Source organism: Lycorma delicatula, chromosome 2 (genome assembly GCF_047948215.1).
Source record: "Lycorma delicatula isolate Av1 chromosome 2, ASM4794821v1, whole genome shotgun sequence".
Lineage (NCBI taxonomy): Eukaryota > Metazoa > Arthropoda > Insecta > Hemiptera > Fulgoridae > Lycorma > Lycorma delicatula.
This window is the reverse complement of record NC_134456.1, coordinates 226,753,793-226,776,890: the sequence shown is the minus strand read 5'-3', so window position 1 is coordinate 226,776,890 and position 23,098 is coordinate 226,753,793. Positions and strand designations below refer to the sequence as shown.

The 23,098-nt window shown below is 31.9% G+C and overlaps 1 protein-coding gene across 3 annotated transcripts in view; it reads left to right on the top strand.

Moving 5' to 3' along the window:
• The first annotated feature begins 1,061 nt into the window (after nt 1-1,061).
• The window catches only part of tai (basic helix-loop-helix family member taiman), a 735,005-nt gene continuing 712,968 nt past the window's right edge, over nt 1,062-23,098 (top strand). For all 3 annotated transcript variants that reach the window (XM_075357299.1, XM_075357297.1, XM_075357298.1), the window contains exon 1: nt 1,062-1,474. The gene's annotated coding sequence lies outside the window, so the exon portion shown is untranslated. The remainder of the gene's footprint in view (nt 1,475-23,098) is intronic.

Below are 23,098 nucleotides of genomic sequence, written 5' to 3'. Positions count from 1 at the left end.
TTTTCGGTTTTTAATTTTACAGAAACTTTAACCGTGGCCTTGAAAAGGCCCAGATAAACATTTTCTGGAGGAGTACTCCCGCTGATTTTAACTACAAGCCTCCACTATTCGTCAGCCTAAAATAATTCCAACTATGTCGTTTATAATAGTGTTTAGTGTTAAGAAGAATACTGGTGTATTTTAATATGGAAACTAAACTATTTTTCTCGTAGCAGCTATCAATCAGATATTCTTCATTCTTGTATCAAACTATTATTCTGTTACGTTTATTTTAATTTTTTCTTTTTTTAATAAAAAAAAATAATGGTTATAAGGTTATACAAGTAGAAAGTAATAAAATCTGTTACGTTTATTTTTATTTTTTTAATAAAAAAAATTAATGGGTTATAAGGTTATACAAGTAGAAAGTAATAAAATCCATAATTTGAATTTTACTATTTTCTACTGTTTCTTAAATATGTATACGTTTGAACGTAAAACTACGTACAATTATTCGAAAATAAAAATAATTTATCCGTATGATATTTTAAAAGTGAACTTTTTTTTACGTTTGATAAAGTTTTTTTACTAGAAGCCTGCTTTTATAATTTTACTTATCGATTTAAATATTAAATATGATTTTAAATGTCGTTTCGAAAAATTCAGTCGGAGGTTAACAATTTTGTACAAATAAATACATTATGCGAAATCATAAAATTTATGTTTTATATACCGCACTTATCTGTTTATCGGTACGGAATACCGGTTAATTAAAAGTTCTGGAATAAATTGATTTCATAATTGACGCCGTTCCGTACTCGGTTTACGTGCGAACAAACCGTTCAGCAAGAAATACAGTGCGTATGGTATGGTATGCCGATGTGTGGCAGTGGCATGGCGGCAGCGTGTAGCAGCGGCTTCGCCTCCGGCTCTCGTGCTGCGATTGTAACGCATTGCGGCACGATCGGCACTGCGGCGGGCCTTGTCGCTACCCGAGCATCGTCTGTGCGATAACACCGTGCTGCCGTCTAGCGGAGAAACTTGCTTGTCCCTCACACAAAGTCAAGACCCGTCTCGTCTCAGTTGGACCTGTAGTGGTAAGAAGTGGTGAAAAATGTGTTCTCTTAAACCGCTGTATGTCATGTTCCTTATGGTAAATTACAAATATAATTAGTTTTTTTGAACTGTTATACGTACTTTTATTTTATTTATGTGAAGTGTTAAGTGTGGGAATACTATATCGTTATTACTGTTGTGTTGTGATTTTTACTGGTTCACCGCATGGACCACGTCACTGTGAACGTCTATAAACCTTACTGACTACAGAGTATTGTGCGTCGGTAGAGTTGTGTGTGTCTTGTGTTTTGTGTATGTGAAGTGTCAAAGTGGAGGACGTCGATTTCGAGTCTGGTGACCTCTCGGGCACGGAGCAAAGCACGTCTGAGAGCAGACCCGATGCAGAGCACATGTCCACAGCATTGGCAGAAAATGCGGGGTCAGTTTTATTTCATTTATACATAGACGTATACGTAATTTAAACCGTTAGTGTGTGAACGATTGAATTAAATATATTTTGCCGAGCCAAATGTTTTTCATCGTCTATCTTATAAGATGTTTTGATTTACGTGTAATTTAGGTTTCTGTCGTGCGTATCGACGGTTAATGACCGAATTGAATCCGATTTGTTGCGATTTGCGGTCGAGTAAAATTCTTGTTTAGTTTGCTCATTAAGCGGTCTATTATTTTATCGAATGATAAGAACCGATCACCTATATATTTGTTTTTTATAATCTTAGTTATTCTTTATATGCGTTAATGAATTCCGTGCTTATGTCTATTTTAACTTTTAATTAATTATGCTTATCGATAATAAAACTGCAGGTTTTAAGTTATTTTGATCGATTGTTACTCTTCATAATATTTTCTATTATTTCTTGATCAGAGTGATTACATTAAATTTCACGTTAAAATTGTATGAAATATTAAATCGATAGTTAAAAGCACAGTAAAAATTTTTTACGCCGTCGGAATTGTCCATTCGCGTCCAGTAGAACTTGATTTTTCCTAAAAATCATGTGGATTTCGGTGTTGTTGCTATAAAAATTAAAATCCCTTGTTATGTAAAATAAAATTATTTATCTTTGTGGTCCATTGCAGTAGAAATTCCTAACCTATTAAGGTTCGTATTATGTCACTCTAATGATAAAATAAGAACTTTTCCGGTTTATTAAAACTTTGCTTTTTAACAGAAATAATGGCCTAATATTTTGTTTTAAAATATGAGTAAACTTAGTAAAATTAGTGGTTAAACGATTCATGTTAACGAGTAAATTATTTTTGTTTTTAATGCCCATCGTAGAATAAAATAGTTATGTACTTTTATCATATTGTTGGTACTTTTTTTTTAATTTATTACCTTTTTGGTAAATTATTTGTATTTTGTATTTAAAAAAAAAAATAATTTTCAAGAACGATTTTAGATTATTATGATAATATGGAGGTTAAAAATATATATATATATGAAAACCCTTGTACCTGCCGTCTTGTAAAATAGATTATAGTTATTATAAATGTTTGTTAATTGTTTTGCAAAAGACGTAATTCATTTAGAATTTTGAAAAGTGAATTTTTCAGTTTTCAAAATTCTACAAGTAATATTTTTTACTACTCAACGATTTAATCGTGTATTATTTTTTTATGCATAATTTAAAAGAATTTTATTTTCCAAGTTCAATTTGATGTTCGCTTGGATTTCCGTATGATCCAGCTAACGTCAAACTGATGCGAAGGGTTTATTTTAATTAGCATTGTCTCCTTTAGTATAACGGACCGATATTTTAGATTTCATCGTAACTAGAACAAACTTATTGTATAATATTGCTTTTTAGTCTTGCAACTGTTGACCGTTAATGGCTGCTGTAGTGCAATGAACATTTTATAGTTTGAAGAAACCGCCATTCTTTGCGCATGGCCATTGTATATCTTATAAACTGTGATTTTTGTTCTAAAATTTATTTTAATACATTGAATTTTACACTCGGCCGAATTTGTGTACCTTAACTTACGTTTCATTAAAATCTTCGGAAATATATTATTAATAAAGTTAGAAAATTTTAATGGGCTATTCATATTTTAAACCGGTCGATTCATTCAGTATATTTCTTTGATTTTTTTTTGTGGAAAATTTCGGCTGTGGATGTTCAAAAGATAATTAAAATGTTTTTATTTTGCGTCGTTTTTCAGATTTATTAATATATTTTCCAACCCGGTTGGATTATAAAAATTACAAAAGAGAAAGCTATCCTTTTTACGTACACCATGTAAATTTGTATTTATTTGGAACGATATGACGAAAGCTGATGAATTGTCGGTCTTGTTTTGGGAGTAGTAAAAATAAAATTAAATAAAAATGTAATTAACTCGCGTACACTTAATAAACCAGCTTAGCCTTTATATTTTGGTTCAGTTTGTTACTTATTTTGTAGTTAAATACACTCATAAATCATAAAAAGAATAATTAATTAATTATATAATTTAAAAAAAAAAATATTCATTTAAATTGCTCGGTTTGTGTGTAATTATTATACTAAAATGAAGTGAGCTTTTAATGTTCGATTATTCTGTTCGATATTTTGATTTTTTTAAATTAGAAAACGGGTACCTTTTTTAATATTAATTAGTGTTGGTTTTACCGTAAATTTTACCGTTAAACTTGCTACAATAATTGGAATTAGTGTTTTTTTTCTCCGATGGTAGAATGTGTTTTTTTTTTTTTTTTATTTATAATTCGGTACTTCGAGGTTTCATTATAATTGATGTTTTACGACAGTGACGTCATAAGTGTACTTTAAAACTTTTTCTGAAATTTTAGCGGCGTACTTAGGAAAATTAAGTTATTTTCACGCGTAAAACTAGTGGAAAATTTTTCTAATAGTAGCTTTTTTTTTAAATTTAATAGCTTCTTTTTTTTATTTCATGAGATTTTGTGTCCGTTTACATTTGTAATTCATTTATATAATAGTGTAGAAATACTATTACACTTTCTTCCGCTGAGTGGAAGCAGTGTATACAACTGTTTGTTTCATTATAGAACTGGTGCATTGTCGTTTCTCTAACGCTTGTTAAACACCTGAGGTGTCAGAGCTGTTTTCTATTAGGTTAATGATGTTCTTCATTATACTCACGATCTTTATGATTAACAGAATATTACTTGTAGAGTTAAATATCATCTACTTTTCGGAAGGCTTGATATTTGATAATCCCACTCTGCTCATTGAAGGAGATAATAGGAAAGCGCTTTCCCTAATAAAGGTTGGAATGGAATGCTGATGATGTTTATAAGGCTACGTCTTGTGGTTGCTGTCAGGTCACCTACAACTGTTACGAATAAAGAAAACTTTAGCGAATATTTTTTTAATTTTAGCCGGGAATATTATACGTTAACTTTGTGTAAATCTTTTACCGGTGTTCTAATTTGCGTATGACGGTTCGGATTGTAAAATTATGCGATGTTTTCGAAGCTTAATGAAGAAAGTTAAAAATAATAAAGATTAATGATGGTAATTTAAGTTTCGTTTGAATTTAAAAGTATAATGTAATATAATGAAGAAAAAAGCTATACTAAAACGAAAGGAAGTGAAACAGGTTATTTGGATCGGGATATGCTGTAGTCGGGTCTGAAGTCGGTTGTCGACTGTCTTGCGTAACTTTCGCTGCCGTGAAAGACGTTAATGGAAGTCTTTGTCGATCGTTGCAAAATTGACGATTACGTTAGGTTAGTCCTCCGGTTGCATATATCATATATTTTAATTTTTAAGTTCGGTTTTTAATCTTTTCTTTAACCTGTTTTTAATTTTCTTTTCTTAGGAAATTGTTTTCTTTTCTACCGTTCTTAAATGAATTTTTTTGGACGATCACATCTGTATCGTAATTCTGTAAATTATTTTTTTATAAATATATATATTAGAATAATTAATTTAAACTATATCGCTAGTGTAATTTTTATTAAAAAAATCTTTTTAATCCCGTACTTTTTGAATTACATTTTTCGATGAAATTTTGATGTTAGGCGTTCGTAATTAACTTAGCAGCAAAAAGTATGAAATATTTTCAGTTTTCCTAATGTGTAGTTTTAAATTTTTAACTAGTAAACAATAAGCAACCCCTCCTCTTAAAAAAGATGAAGATGATATGTATGACGTGTAGTCTTGTACGGACCGAAGCCGACCGTTCTTGAGATGTAGTTAATTTAACCCCGACCATCAAAGTACACTGCTATCCACTGTCTAATTTTTTTTTTGTCTTCAGTCATTTGACTGGTTTGATGCAGCTCTCCAAGATTCCCTATCTACTGCTAGTCGTTTCATTTCAGTATACCCTCTACATCCTACATCCCCAACAATTTGTTTTACATACTCCAAACGTGGCCTGCCTACACAATTTTTCCCTTCTACCTGTCCTTCCAATATTAAAGCGACTATTCCAGGATGCCTTAGTATGTGGCCTATAAGTCTGTCTCTTATTTTAACTATATTTTTCCAAACGCTTCTTTCTTCATCTATTTGTCGCAATACCTCTTCATTTGCCACTTTATCCACCCGTCTGATTTTTAACATTCTCCTATAGCACCACATTTCAAAAGCTTCTAACCTTTTCTTCTCAGATACTCCGATCGTCCAAGTTTCACTTCCATATAAAGCGACGCTCCAAACATACACTTTCAAAAATCTTTTCCTGACATTTAAGTCTGTCTACATATCCACTGTCCACTGTCTATATGAAATATAAATTATAAAAATACAAGCGCACAATTACGCATAAGAAATTTAGTTCTTCGAAGGAAAGCATAGTTACTGGCTATCTTTATACGTACGTATTAATTATCGAAAATAATGTTAACGTTAGTTTTTGAAAACGATTTCATTAACGATCTGGAAGTAGATAAATATTATTATATCGGTCTTATTTTGTTTATTTATTATGTTTTCTCATACAAGCGACAATACTGACCGTTTAATCGACTCGAAATACGCCTATTAATTTAACTATAAATTACACGTGCAGTTTCAGAAACCTGTACGTATCTTATTTGCAGCAAGATAACCGGCGATACAAATACAAATTGGTCGCTCCGTAAGTTGAATTTTTGTGTGTTGTGCGCGGTATTTTATTATTAATAAAATATATAAATATAGTAGGGGTGATTATTTTTAAAATTTCAGTATTACATGCGGTTAATTTTACCCGTTTACTATCTGTGAATTGTCACTTATTCAAGTAGTAGGAGGATGTTTACATGCGGAGGAGGACCCGGACGGGTCATGTTTGCCCAGCCAGGCTATATAGTTAGGGAGTGCGTGTTGCCGTGATTGCGTCAGCTGGCGCCGCCGGAACCATCCGCCATTACCAGTTTTCTTGCAGCTAACGTCTTGAGACTGCCGGCTGTGTGTAGCTGTTATCCTATGCGCTAGCCTGTCGACTGGCGTGGCCAGGCTAGACTGAATGCCTTCTTGTTTACGTACAGTCAACCCCGACGACCCGCCCCTTTAATTCCGTCTTTCTCGTCCTCGGGAATGTAGTGCAAGGTTGATCGTATCTTCAGCCTAATTTATTGTTCATCGGTTTATCTTCTTATTTATTGGGGTTACTGATTTTAATCCGGTGACTAATAAAAAAAATATATATATATATATTTTTACAATGTATGTTTTATTAATCTATTTATAATAAATTATCGAAGACTTAATTTAATAAATAAATAAAAATAAGATTATGTATATTGTATTTTTCAGTCGTTTTGAAAGTCGTGTTTTTAAAATACCGCTGGAAATGCGGAATGAAAATAATAAATTAAAAAAGTAAGCTCCATTTTAGAAATGATGAAATTAAGAGTATTGTCCGTTCTTTTTAATCGGTAGTAGATGAAGCGAAGTAGTAAATCCATAAGAAGAAAACCGTTTCACAATTAAAGAGGAGGAAAAAAGATCCTCTGATAACTTTTCCTTTTTTTTAACGGAAATAAATACTGAGCGGTATGATTTCATTAATTTTTAACTACGAATAAAGACTGAGGTTTAAAGGAAGGGAGGGAAGATACGGATATGTTAAATATTCAGTTAAAAGAGTGAGATTTTGTTATTTAGGCGGTAAAATTACTTGGAAGTTGTAATGAAGCCATTAGAAGCGTACAGCATGAGCTCGGACGTTTTTGATGCGGCAAAATCTACCGCATTAAAACAATTTTAGAATAAAACTTTAAGAATATTTGTCGGTAATATATCCTTTGAAATAACGAAGTCTTTTCTATTTTTCCCCCGCAGTGGTCTTTTTTACGTTACGTACTGCGTATGTTTAAACACGGAGGGCCTTTTCTGTTAACCTACGCTCACTTCGCTCGCCAGTCAAGGTTACCGAGCGTAGGTTAAGTGTGGTTAGATTATAATTTATAATTATAAGCGTAATGCTGTTTATAATGGACCTCTCTCAGGTACATTTGGAAGATCTATGTTTGAATAAAATCGTAGAAATAAAAAATATATATGAATAAAATGCAGTTGAAATGAAAAAAAAATAGGTTAGCGAGCGTAAGTTAAGTTTGGTTAGATTATATTTGTACTCTTAATTCCTCTGCAAATGCCCGCTGATTTGGAAGAAAAAATTGAAAAAAGTGGTTATCGGATTCTGAAAAAGAATACCGACTTTAAATACAAGCACGTAAAGAAAAAGTAAACAACCACCGCGGGGGAGAAACAGAAAACACCTAAATAATGTACTCGCGTCATAATTGTAGGTGACGTAGAGATCTACGTAGACATAACAAAAAAAAAGGTGTGTGTGATAATTGTGTCAATTGTACATAAGGCTTATTACTTGTTAGTACGGCCGTTAACTTTTAATTTTGGGATGTTTAATTTTTCAAATGCTTACGATATTTTAATCTAAATGTTTAGGGTGTTTAATTTTTTAAACCTTTTGGAGATTATAAAAGAAAATTAATTCGCTATTGAAGTAGATTAAAATATTCTGCTGTAATATTTTTTTTTTTTTTTTTTTGTCTTCAGTCATTTGACTGGTTTGATGCAGCTCTCCAAGATTCCCTATCTACTGCTAGTCGTTTCATTTCAGTATACCCTCTACATCCTACATCCCCAACAATTTGTTTTACATACTCCAAACGTGGCCTGCCTACACAATTTTTCCCTTCTACCTGTCCTTCCAATATTAAAGCGACTATTCCAGGATGCCTTAGTATGTGGCCTATAAGTCTGTCTCTTCTTTTAACTATATTTTTCCAAATGCTTCTTTCTTCATCTATTTGCCGCAATACCTCTTCATTTGTCACTTTATCCACCCGTCTGATTTTTAACATTCTCCTATAGCACCGCATTTCAAAAGCTTCTAATCTTTTCTTCTCAGATACTCCGATTGTCCAAGTTTCACTTCCATATAAAGCGACACTCCAAACATACACTTTCAAAAATCTTTTCCTGACATTTAAATTAATTTTTGATTTAAACAAATTATATTTCTTACTGAAGGCTCGTTTAGCTTGTGCTATTCGGCATTTTATATCGCTCCTGCTTCGTCCATCTTTAGTAATTCTACTTCCCAAATAACAAAATTCTTCTACCTCCATAATCTTTTCTCCTCCTATTTTCACATTCAGCGGACCATCTTTGTTATTTCTACTACATTTCATTAATTTTGTTTTGTTCTTGTTTATTTTCATGCGATAGTTCTTGCGTAGGACTTCAATGAGAATAATTAGGTAAAAAAAACTCGGGCGATGCGAGTTCCACATAGCTCGGGAACCGATGTGGTTCCCGGGCATTGGGCAGCAAAGAATTGGGCGCAAAAATTTCACGGAATCAAGGTTTAATTAAAATGAAAAAAAAAATCATCCAAAAAATCCAAGATGATCCTACATTTCATTACTTTTGTTTTGTTCTTGTTTATTTTCATGCGATAGTTCTTGCGTAGGACTTCATCTATGCCGTTCATTGTTTCTTCTAAATCCTTTTTACTCTCGGCTAGAATTACTATATCATCAGCAAATCGTAGCATCTTTATCTTTTCACCTTGTACTGTTACTCCAAATCGAAATTGTTCTTTAACATCATTAAAGTAACGGAGATAGGGAACATCCTTGTCGGACTCCTTTTCTTATTAGGGCTTCTTTCTTATGTTCTTCAATTGTTATTGTTGCTGTTTGGTTCCTGTACATGTTAGCAATTGTTCTTCTATCTCTGTATTTGAACCCTAATTTTTTTAAAATGCTGAACATTTTATTCCAGTCTACGTTATCGAAAGCCTTTTCTAGGTCTATAAACGCCAAGTATGTTGGTTTGTTTTTCTTTAATCTTCCTTCTACTATTAATCTGAGGCCTAAAATTGCTTCCCTTGTCCCTATACTTTTCCTGAAACCAAATTGGTCTTCTCCTAACACTTCTTCCACTCTCCTCTCAATTCTTCTGTATAAAATTCTAGTTAAGATTTTTGATGCATAACTAGTTAAACTAATTGTTCTGTATTCTTAACATTTATATGCCCCTGCTTTCTTTGGTATCATAACTATAACACTTTTTTTGAAGTCTGATGGAAATTCCCCATTTTCATAAATATTACACACCAGTTTGTATAATCTATCAATCGCTTCCTCACCTGCACTGCGCAGTAATTCTACAGGTATTCCGTCTATTCCAGGAGCCTTTCTTCCATTTAAATCTTTATTTAATATTTCTGTAATATTTATTTATTTGAATTACAAGTAATAATTGAAGACTGTTTGAAAATATTATATTAAATTTAGTTCTTTGTTATAGTTAACTTTTCTTTTTTATAAGTCCTATATATATATATATATATATATATATAAGTATATATATATTTATGCTTTTCTTTACTAGACGATACTTCGTGATTAATATAACCTCATTATTTGTTAAATATGCGTTAAGATAATGCAATTATCAAATTACATGTATAATTTTTAGCCCTGCTTTGAAATCTTTATCTTTATTTTGTTTGCAAGTTTATAATTTTATGTAATAAATCGTTGGAAACGGTCAGGTACAACCGTAAATAATGATCAGCATGAGAGCTTATAGAATTTTTATGTGGCACTTAGCCAAAAGAGTGTTACAGCGTAACAGAGACAAGCGGTAAGACATTTCTTCCTTCGAGTTGACAAATTAATGTTTGTTTGCTTTTTCGGCGATTTCTTAAATATATTTAATTGAATTGTTAACTATTTTGTTTACAAACAACTGATTCGCTCCAAAAAAAAAAAAAAAAAATGTCAACTAACGATTTGGTAAAATTCTCGTATTTTTTAATGGAGTAACAAACATGTTAATTGTGAAATGTATTTCATTTAAAGACGGCAACCGGGAGGTTTTCATTATTAATATTTTATTATTATTATTATTTAATTCGTATTATTTGGTTAGATTCGTTGTTACGCAAGGCGGTATACAGTATGGCTGCTTGGCCGTGGCCTGAAATGAAGTCGTTCTTATTTAGAACTCGATAGATAACGTTTGTACTATTATGTAACATTTCAAAAACACTGACCTCGTCGACACGCATTCAACTATGTACGGCGCCCTGCTTAGCCGTATTACCGCTTTCATTTTTATGTTAACCCGAGAACGATATTTATTGTGCGGGTCTGGTTGTATCAGTTTCTATTATAAAATTTACGTCTACGTTATCGATTAACTTGTAATTAAACTGTTATGTAGTACGTTGGAAAAAACAAATTAACAGTCGATTAATTCTAATATTACGATTAACGCCTATCCTAATTTATATTTTATTTAAAATGCCGGGTTTAGTTCAAAGCTGTTAAAAGATGTCATCGTTTTTTAAAGTAAAAAAAATTTAAATTATATTTTTTTCGTAGTACCGCAATTTTGTCGGATGAAACTGGAACTTAAACATTTTTTCTTTTTCTATATAACGTAGATCGTTTCAAAATAAAACAAAGTACGCGGGAGTTGAAGTACAAGAATGACAAAATCAAGTTTTCGTCTTTGAAACTGAACATATTTTAAGCGTTAGGTTACAATTTTGAAAGCGCATTCGCTTTTTCATTCCATTCCCCGGAAGCTGGTAGCCGCATTGAAAATTATTTTTTATATATATTTTAATTTTAATTAATTGTTTAATTCACTGAAGTTAAGTAATTAACTTAATTACGTGTCATTGATTCGTACAATACGTTAATTATAATTGTCAGCTAATAAAAATAAATTTGCGTCGATTAATTTACATAATTTGTCGCTCTGATATCTTCTAGTATATTCGGGTTAAGAATTATTGGACTGTGAAATTCAGTGGCGACTCGTAGCTAAAATTAATGGGGGTGCTGCTCCAGAAACTTTTTTCTGAGCCTTTTCAAGGCCACGGTTAAAGTTTTCTGTAAAATAAAAGAACCGGGAAAAAAATGAATCGGATAGAATAGCTGGAAGCAGGATAGTAATCTAATTCTACACATTATCACATTCATAAATATGGTACACGGTTTTAAGCGCAATGCGCATAAACAGTATTCGGTTTAACCGAATAAATAATAAAACCGTTTAAAAACACTATAATCCAACGGCGCTTAATTTAAATTTCTATGAACACAGACACAAATACATAATTAGTTTTTACTAATGACTTTCTCTTTCGCCCTTCCAGCGTGTTTTTTTGGACAGATTTGGCAATCAAATAGTACTTACTTTCCGGCATCTTCTGATCGCTACTGAAAAAACAACTAAACCGCTTTCATATTTTTCCCACCGACTAAACTAGAAAAGGGAACGAACAAAGTTCTATACATACGCGGAGTAAAAAAAAAACTATCGTCCACCAGCACGCCAGGGCCGGCACTGCGAGAACGACAGTGCTCTCTCTCCCTCGCAGCTCGAATGGAGCTTCGTGTACGGATGCGTACAACAACCAAACACTACGCTGCTGGAACTGTGAAGCCCCCATTTCCACACAAAGATTTTTGTAATTTTCATAAAATGGGGGATGGCTACTGACATTAATCTTAAGGATTGTATATTCTTCTTAAGTATAAAGAAAGCATTGAAGAAAAAATGACATATTAAATGTTATCGATAATATCAAGTAAAAATAGGGGTGCTGCAGTACCACATCGCTTATACCCGAGCCACCACTGGTGAAGTTATTCCTGATTTTCCCTACTTATGTCCAGGAAATCGGAGAAAAAAATTAGGAAAATACTTTAATTAGGATCATTAAAAATGAGCTTTAAAAATTAGAAAAATTTAAGAATATACGTATACATTACTTAAAACCGTTATTTTTTATCAGGTTTAATAATCAATCAGGTAATTATAATCATTTTCAAATAACATTTAATAAAAAGATTTAAAACTCGCTTTATTACTCTTTCTTTCGCTGGGAGTGAGAAAATGTTTATTAGAATCTAATTCGATTTATTAATTTAAAAAATATTCAATTTAAAATAATTTTCAACGCCGATCGTCACGGGAAAACCGTACCACTATAATTAATTTTTTTATTCTGTTGGATAACTTACACTTTTGCCTTTGATTTTTAGGAAATATCTTTTTTTAAACTGTTTATTGCAGAAAATACTTTTTCTCATCTTTTAATAAATGGTTTTTTATCTAAGCATATTTATTTTTGTTGTTTGCATATTCCAGGAATATGTCGGCCAAACTTAGCGGACTGATTCAGTACGTCAAAATAAACAAAAAGGTTTATGTGGTTTTCATATTCCTTCCGACGAATAAACTAGAAAGGGGACGAACAAGGAACGTTCCATTCACACGCGGAGTAAAAAGAAAACTACCTTCCACCAGCACGCCAGAGTCGGCACTGCTGGAGCAATAGTTCTCTCTCTCCTTCGCAGCCTCGGGTGTAGTTTCTTACGTGCGCATGCGCACAACAGCCAAATACCATCCCGCTGGAACTGTGAAGCGTACAGTTACATACAAAGATTTTTTAATCTTTTTCATAATTTGACATTAAGATTAAGGATTATATATTGTACAAGTATAAAGTAAGAATTAAAGAAAAAAGGACTCATTATATTACATGTTATCGATAATATCAAGTGGAAGTAGGTGGTGCTGCAGTTCCACAGTGCCTATGCGCGAGCCGATACTGCTTAAAAGTGGCTTCATCACTCAGTAGAATATGCTAAATACATATTTTTGTTAACATGCATTTATTGGTTTTCCGTGACCTGACTAATGCTAATTATGCTAAAAGGGTTTGTTACTCTCCGGTTCAAGAACTTTTTTTCCTGTTTAGCCTCCGGGAATCACAGTCACGTGTTACTTCAGAGGATGATGTGTATGAATGTAAGTGAAGTGGAGTCTCAGGTCGACCATTTCGAGGTGTGTGTGGTTAATTGAAACCCAACCACCAAAGAACACCGGTATCCACGATCTAGTATTCAAATCCGTATAAAAGTAACTGCCTTTACTAGGATTTGAACGTTGGAACTTTCAACTTCGAAATCAGCTGATTTGCAAAGACGCGTTCCCCACTAGACCGACTTGATGGGTTCCGGTTTAAGAATTTGGGCAACATCGGCATTTTAGATGTAGTGTTTTTCACAGATGTAGCGTGGTTTTAGCGTGATAAGTATGTTAATAGTCAGAATTACCATCCAGAGAATAGATGCGGTACAGCTAACAAGAATAGCTAGGAAAATGATCAAACGTGTTGACAAGTGCGTAAAAATGGATGACATCATTTTTAACACCTGTAAATTATTATATGTTTGTCAATAGACTGTTATTTATAAATTAAACTAAGTGTTCGGGCCTGTTTTACATGTTTGTACTTACAGGAAAATAAAAAACCCACGGCGTTAACAAGTATTTATCCGAACGCGTTGGCATTCAACTAAGGTATTATCCTTTCAGTCATACCCTTGCGCTACAGGTACTGTTGGATGAACTGTTTTTTTGTTTTTGCACGGGTGATTCTTTAACTTTTAGAGTGTGAAAATCGGTAAACTGCCTAACTGTAGATTTTGTTTTTTTTTCTTTAGTAAGAATGTTTTGTTATACTTCCAAAATTAAAGATCTGTTCAGAATGTTTTTTAAACAAAGAAAGAAAAATATTTAGCGTAAACCACAACTAAAAACTTGCGTCCTTAAGGTAATATAGTGGTTTAAACCGGATATATAAGTGATTTTATAAACTTTTGATATAGTAAAAAATAAAATACGGTATATGAGTATGTCGGTCGTTTGACTAGTAGTTATATTAAATTTTTTTTTTAATTGTACGTTTGAAAACCGTTTTCAATTTATGAATGCTGTGCCGGTCTATTGTAATTGTTACAAAGTATTAAATCTTTTTGAATTAAATAAAATAAAATTAACAATAAAATTGAATTGTTTCATTCACATTTATTGTTATAAATTACGATAGAAAAAACCTATATTGTTGTTTATACACGGTAATTTTTTTTATTATTTCATCTTATAATTTATTATTTCGAGTTACGTTTAATTGTTTACTGAAATAATTTTTTAAATTCATATTTTATTAAACTTCGGATTTAAAATATTTTTTTTTTACCGTTAACAAAAAAAAAACAGTTGTATCATAATATAAAATATGTTTATATGGTTGTTTTAACTTAAAAGGTTCAAGGACTTCAAGCGAAGCATGTTCAATCTTTATGGATTTTTTTATAATGGAGTAAAAGAAATTCAGTCAAATATGTAATTAAATATTGATATTTCTGTGATGTGCTAATTTTAACTATGTTCATTTTATTAAATTATTTTTCGGAGAACAATTACGATATTCAGTTTCTGTAAGAGGAGAAAAAATATTATAAAAGGATACGTCTTGATTTTCTGTTGTTGTGATTCAGTGATTATTGCTAGTCCGTTACATTAAAATGAGTAACCTATTTTAATCTAGTTTTTTAATTACTACCTACCGCTTTTCAGTTTAGATAACCCAATTCGATAGATTATGACTTATCGATTCCAAATTTTGTACGTATTAATTTTTTAATTTATCTGTAATATTTTTAGGTTTTGTTATCGTTCACATTTATACACTTAATATCATCTTTTTTTACCCACGACGGAACGATGACTGTATACGCATTTTGGTTAAGAGGTTATGTGTGTAATTATGTATGTTACCTTTTTCCTCAAAAACTACTGGACCTATTTCTACGCGGTTTTTGCAATACGTAGGTATCACTTCAGAGCAGGTTCTTAGACATGTTTTACGGTTATAGGACACCAGGGGATGCTGCAGTAGATGTTTTTCTCTGAAACGGCCGGGCCGATTTTGTTGCGGTTTTGTGACAAGGTATCACCTCAGAGCAGGTTCCTAGATTAGTTTTACAATTATAAGCCACCAGGAGGTACTGCAGTAGGTAAAACGGCTTTTGAATGTTTCTAAGCCTCTAATTAATATTTTTTTACTTAATGTTTATTTCGTCGTAGATTTTTAAATTTTTTTAATTTTATTTACTTGTTAAGTAATGGAAAATATCTGCGGATTACTGGAAGAATATTTGATACGAATGTTATTCGAGATAACATAATATTTATTTTTATCCAGGAATATTTTACGTTTCTTGTTGTTACTTAATAAATTAAGAATCCACGGGTGTAAGAAAAAGTAACGTTTACAGGTCATTTAGTTGGAAATTACTTCCAATCATTTATTTCGATAAAAAAACCATCAAAGTTTCTAAACTCTTCCCGGAAAACGATCGGAAGGAAATATGTATTTTAATTTAAACGAGCGGGGACGCTCGTTTAAGACTTCCACTCAAACTTTTACCTCTTAAGTCATCGTGCGAAATTTGACGATTTTTTTTATCCAAACAGTCGCAAGTTATTTATTCAAATAAATGCATGCATCTATACCTTCATACAGGATTTACTCCGTTTTATCATTTCTCTACGTTTCATGACCATTTAGAATAAAAAAAAGTGTAAACTGTAATTTTGATAGGAATACTGCTATTTTCTCTTGTTAGTATTGTATATTTTTTATGCTGCTCTGATCAAGGTTAAACTACGGGTTTACTTGGTCAAGGCCGTTTCTTTCTTTTATCCTTGTAGTTGTGAATCTACCCGTTCCCGAAGAGATGTTTGTTACGTATCGATCAGGATAAAAGTTTTATTTACTTATTTTTAACTGCCGGCATAGTAAAAAATCTGATGAGGTCGATCTACTATTGAACAGCACGTGGAATAAGGTAATCTTATGTATCAAGTAATGTTTCCGTTAAAAAATTATATTTATTCGATTAAATGTTATCGAGCTTGGTTGTTTTGTCCAAGGGTAAAAAATAAGTGGATTTTTGATTTTTATTAATTTTTTTTGTCGGGTCTAGATAGAAATATAATTTAAACGGAAAGTACTTTTTTGAGTTTATATGTGGATTTTGTTATAAATAATAACATAAATTTGTTAGCGGGGTTTTCTCCAAATGTCCCTTTAAAATAAATTTACACCTGTAATTATCGCCCAATCGGAGCTAAGTAATGAAGTGGTGTCGGCGTTGATTACTGTTGCATAATTAATGTAATATTCCATTTCGTTGTTTAATGTTATCTGTGGATACAACTATGTGCGAACAATTTCAAGACTAGGCCTAGAGGTGTAGCACACAAAGCGCAATGCGGTATTTGCGGTGTTCCATTGCACCAGATCCTCTATAATGACATCCCTGAACCGATACCAGTACTAACCACGCAATATCCTCTCAGCTGATTACTTGCGTTTTCAGTTATCGAAGCTGTTTTGCTCATCATTGTCCTTAATTGGCTTTTTTCTACTCAGTTTATTCATATATTATAATTAAGCAACTAATAACATCTGTTTGACTAGTTTTAATGTGCGTTCTTGTGTATATATATATATATATATATTTAAAGTGGTTGTATAAAATGGCACAGCTTTGGAGCGTGTCTTACACGCATTAATCAGTTGAATGAAACTTAACAAGTGTGCTTTGTTTCTTGTATATATTAAGCGTGTATACAAGAATTTTTATTTAGTTTTCAAGAAGAGAAGAGCTTGTAAACATCAGTTGTTAGTTAATATATATATATATATATATATATAAAGGTGAGGCCAAACTCTAGGAACTGATTCTACTTAACATACTGAAAAAAAAGTCCAGTGAACATAGGTCCGAAGAAAACGCATATTTTTCTGTCTATCCGCCATTTTGTGTTTATGTAGGAAAAAAGTTATTTTTTCAAGAACGGTTGGTGATAACGCATTGATATTTTATTCTTTATTTTAAACTAACATTTTTTGAACAGGGAAACGATTAAAATTGCTAAAAAATAGCGATTCAGATTAAAATTGCTAAAAATTAGCGAGAAAATTTGATTTAGTTATCAGGCGTCACGATAATAATAATAATAATAATAAAGAAAAAAGATGACCTCCATATTTGTTTAGGCCTACATTTTGCAATAAATCTGTTGTTTGTCATCGGATTTTTACGTCTAAGATATCGTTTTACAAATACATTCTTCATAATTTTTATAATTCAACACATTTTGATAAATGTAATAATTCCTAAAATATTTAAGATTGAAAAATTGAAACGACCGACAGTTTCAAATTTGTCAACGAAGAGTATCGTTATTTTTTTTCTATTAAAAAATATTAGTTTAAAATAAAGTAAAAAATTTTATTGCGTTACCTCCAACCGATCTTGAAAAATCATTTTTTTCTTAAAAAACAGAAAATGGCGGGCAGACAGGAAAATATCCATTTTCGGACCTATGTTCACCGGACATTTTTTCTTCAGTATTGTAAGTAGAATCACTTCCTTGAGTTTGGCCTCATCTTTAAAGGACATTCTGCATATATATATATATATTGTCGCCTGTCGCCGAACGGTTACGACGGCACGTAATTCATAACCTTACGGTGGCCCTGAAACGGGCCGTTTTTTGCGTTAGCTCTGAGAAGAGCTATAGGGGTCCGGAAACTGGTCTCCGGCGAGGTCGGGGAGTTGCAGCTCGTCCGTTGAAGTCCGACCGGACTTACCCTCAGCGGCAGTCGGGTCCCCGCTACAGCGCGGCAGTGGCCCCCAGAGCCCTGCAGTATCGGGTCGGTGACGGTCGTCTTTCGCCGGCGCGGTTCTCCCCGAGCGATCCCACGCTGGACCGGCTCTTGCCGCTGAGCCCGGCGAGCTGGAGCGGGAATGTAGCGTCCGCGTCCAGCGGCTACCTCGGCGGGCCGGCCAGGCCTGCTGCTCCGGCGGGGATATTGGCATCTCTAGATACATAGATCTATCTCTACTTTTTGTTCGTGGACATAGTTGGTAGCTTTTGCTTCTTCATATATCGATTGTAGCAAGTTCATGTAGATTGTGTTTATGTAACGCGTCCAGCGGCTACCTCGGCGGGCCGGCCAGGCCTGCTGCTCCGGCGGGGATATTGGCATCTCTAGATACATAGATCTATCTCTACTTTTTGTTCGTGGACATAGTTGGTAGCTTTTGCTTCTTCATATATCGATTGTAGCAAGTTCATGTAGATTGTGTTTATGTAATGCAGTTATTATGGCTTGCGTTGTTACCGAATCAAATGCATTTTCGTAGTCAATAAAAACCATACAGTAGATGATTTTCTCGTCGTGTACTGTACGACTTGCTAAACAACTTGGATGCGATCTATTGTGCTAAAACCGCTTCTGAAGCTCGTTCGTTTGGTTGTGATTCATTCGAAGTTAGGATTCTTTGTTTTATTATTTTGGTGAAAACCTTGTGTATAACTGAGGTAGGATTTATTAGTCGGTAATACTTCAAGTCTTCCTGAGTTCTTTTTGTGTAGAAAAATCACTTAAGCAGTTATCCATTCTTTTAGAATCTTTTGGTTTTTGAGGCACTTTGAATACAGTTTTCCAAGTGCTGAGTGCAACGTTTTGCCACCAACTTTCAGCATCTCGGGAGTAATATTATCTATTCCTGAAGCTTTCCCATTTTTCATTATTTTTACAGTCTGCGTTACTAAATACAAATATATATATATAAATTTTAATTTTTCTATTGAATTCTTATCCGTTCTGTTGAATAATAATTTGTATACTAATTTTTGATTTTTTAAGAGAAATATAAATGGCTTCTACATAACACTCATTAGATCATGCATATTCTCTGCTGTTTTGGTTTTTTTTTAATATACTACTCGTAGCTAGTACTAAAATTATTGAGAGTTTTAGCGGACACGGGCATAATAATTGCACACAAACGTGCATGCGTACTTTGTATACAGTAGAAAATTAGTAGCAAAACGAATTTGTTTTGCTCAGGTAATATTTACGTAATTTAGTAAATTACGCGACTTGCGAATCCAGAGCCTGTAAGATTCACGCATACAGAATACGAATGGCCGTATAATACTTTGGTTCTTATTAACAATAAAGAAAGCGATGATTCTGTTCAAATAGCCAATTGATTGTATGCGAGGATATAAATTACGTTGCGCCCAACATAAATTATATATCCTACGAAATTTCCTCGTAATTATTTTGTTTGCTGTATACGTACAGGTAAGGGACTACAATTTATTTATTTCTTAATTTCACACTAAACATATGTTACTATGAAGTCGGTATCCTGTATTTAATTTATGTATTCTATATGTACGCCTTTAAGTATACACACACGCGCGCGCACACACACACAAAATTGTACAATCCGATCGCCAGCTATTGACAGAAGTCTAAATGACACACCTGAAAAAATATCTTTGCCAATTAAAGGACCTTGGTAATAGTTTTGAATTTTTATATGTGTATACTGTCATTTTTAAATAGTCGGTATTGTCCTTGGAAAAATGCGTTCGTTATAAAGAGATACAGGTTCTCCAGGATTTGTAGATCCAGTTTTGTGTTTCACTTTTTCTTCTTTAATTTACAGCTTAGAAAAAATTTTCAATTCGTTTTGCATAGCGACTGTATTAAGATTTATATTTTACGTGAATTACATTGTTAAAAGCACATATGATCGATCGGTTTATTTTTAACTCTTTAGATGATTGTTGTCAAGCGGTTAATAATTTGCATTAGATACGATGTAAAATTTTCAACAATTATGTTTTAACTGCAACAAGAGAATTCATTTTTTTTTGGTTCGTAAATTATCTATTTAAAAACTATTTTACGTTTACCGTTTACATAAAAATAACTTTATACTTTTCGTTATGCTGCATAAAAAATATCTTTATTCACTTACGCACATTTTTTTCCCCGGATTTTATTACTAAATGTGGTACTTAAAAGAACTGTTCAATCTGAATGATAATTATTTCATTACATAAAAATTATTATATTAATCTTGTAAAGAAATTTTTTTTTACCGACTTTTTGAAGAAAAGTACTACTTTCGTTCCCACGATGGGATTAATGGGTGAAACTGAATTTTCTTCACGGTTTAAGGTATGAGGAGTACGACGAAAATACCATATAATTAAAATGTAATTTCCTTTTATATATATATATATATATATATATATATATATATATATATATATATATATATATATGTATAATTTATATATCAAAATTTGTGGTCCGAAAATCTCCAAAACTACTTGATCAATTTCATTGAAATTTAGTGTATCTGCTGAATAGTTTATGAAGCGTGCACGTGAAAATTTGATAAAGATTGGTTGAGTTCTTGAATTACCCACAATTTAAGTTCAACAGATAATATAACCCTGAAATGTTGACTTTGTAACGGTGAATTTTCTTACGCGCTTATACAGCAGGACACAACGGTGAGCGAGTTAAAACTTAATGCTTATGTTAGGGCTTAGTAGTTACTCGAACGTATGTAGTGCGTTTTACTCTGAAAATCAGTCGGTTTCTCAATGCGAAATAGTGAGGACGTCAGAAACGAAAAATCTGTCTTCTTGCGCAGAACTGCGCTATATTTAATTATACTGAACTATATCGTATCGACTTGTCTTCGTGTGTGAGCGTGCGCTCAGAATCTCGTCCGAGTTAAAATTTCGATGTGATAAACTTAATATTGTGTCCGTTTGTGGTAGGATTTTTTGTCCGTTTTGTTATAGAGTTTATTATAGAATTTACTGGAATCTTCTGTTGAACCGGTAAAAAAATATATTAATGTAATACTCATATATGAACGTAAGAACATAAAAATATTACGATTTTTTGTTAATTCATTAAATTTTGGGCGTACTTTCGAGAACGTTTCATTGAGTTCATTGAATATGATGTAGTAATTATACATTTACTACTTGCGTTGGGGGTTTCCTGCTATAAATACTTCTGTAAGTGTGATTGAAAATTGAATTATTAGTAATAAAAATATCTTCTAATTTTTAGATGAATTTATGGTTAGTATTTATTTTTATTTTGTTAGAGGTATGCCTTTTTAAAATTTATTTAGGGTTTAATATTTAGGTTTGATATTTTAAGTCTGTTGCAGTCTTTTTCTTTCCTCTTTTGATCTGAAAACTATTTTGAGATCTTCTAATCATGGCACAACTTAAAAACAACTTAAAAGAAAGTTTCTGGTTAGAAAAGAAGTTTCTGGTTTGCGAGAAAAGTGGGTTTCTTTTTTTTTTTAGCAATTTTTTGGAAGTTACTTGCATGTTCTAGAACGTGTTTAAAAATGTATTATAGATAAAAAAAAAAGTTTTACTTTTTAAGTGATTTATTTCTGAAATTTAACATTTTTTTAAGATGGAAAAAATTTCATATAAAGCGCACAAAAACGTATACAAACAAAATATCTTAGTTTATAGTAGATGGTTATTTCGATTGCTGTACAATCATTATCAGTTAAGAGGAATTAATATACCAATAATAATTAATTAATTTAAAAAAAAATCACGAAGTAATAATATTTAATAAAAAATAAGCAGTACTTAGGAAACACTACAAAACGAATATTTTCTACCGCTTTTTAAAACTAAAAACAACTGTTGACTAAAAAGTAAAAAGTATCGTTTTAGGCGATTCCAGTTGAAAGCGTATTTACTTAAAACAGCACAAACAATTACAATCGTTAACTGACATACAAACAATTTATCTCGTATAACATTACATATCGGTGGATATGTAATGTTATACGAGATAAAAATTATCTCCAGAAAGATATCATATATATATAAATGAAAAAATTGGGATGTTTACTGTGTTACTGATTGATTTAAGATACGTGGAATCTCATATCTTTCTAGATATATATATATTAATTCTATTAATCCTTTTTTATCTGCTAATGCGTATTGTTTTCACATCTAGTTGTAAATTTTAATAATTTTTATCGGTGAAAATCTGTTAAGTGCTATCATGTTTTCTAGTTTATCTCATTCAGTAACGGTTTAACATTTCTGTTAAATTGTATTTGTAAGAAATAATTATTTTTCTTCAAATTTAGGAAATTATTGACGTATACTAAAACAATGTATATTAAAAAAAAAAATCATGTACTCAAAGTGATAATTAAAATATATAATTTTACTAATTATTTTTGTGGAGTATATGTATTGTATAATGTATTATAAACCTATTATAATACATTACAATAATAAGTAAAAAAATATTTATTACAAAGCTATTATAATTTTAGTTGTATTCGGTTTAAATTAACTGTAATTTTTTTTTTAATTAATTAATAATTAGGTGTGAAATTTTTGTGTAATTATTTATCGTATTCTTTGTGTTTATTTCATTAACATTGTGTTATTAATTGAAAATTTATATAAGTAATTGTTCATATGTTTTCTGATTAATTGGCGTGATAGTATGAAAATAATTGTAATTGATAAATAATGTCGGAGATGGAAGGTAATGATAGCGGTAATGTTAATTTCTTCAGGGGCATATTTCTGGGTAATGGTTTGCTTTACCTTCAATTCAGCCCGTTCACAAATACTCAACGACAGCCGCTTAACTATGAGGATTTCCCATCAAAACTCCGCAACTATTCAGCATTACAATAGAGATGTCAAACTAAACGCTGTTGTAACTTTGTATTATTTAAAGGCAGGTTTTACATTCGTGGAGATTATTTCTTTTTTATTTATATGAATTTAGGTTTGGGTTCAAGCCTACTAAAAAACGTTTTGGTTAGGATATA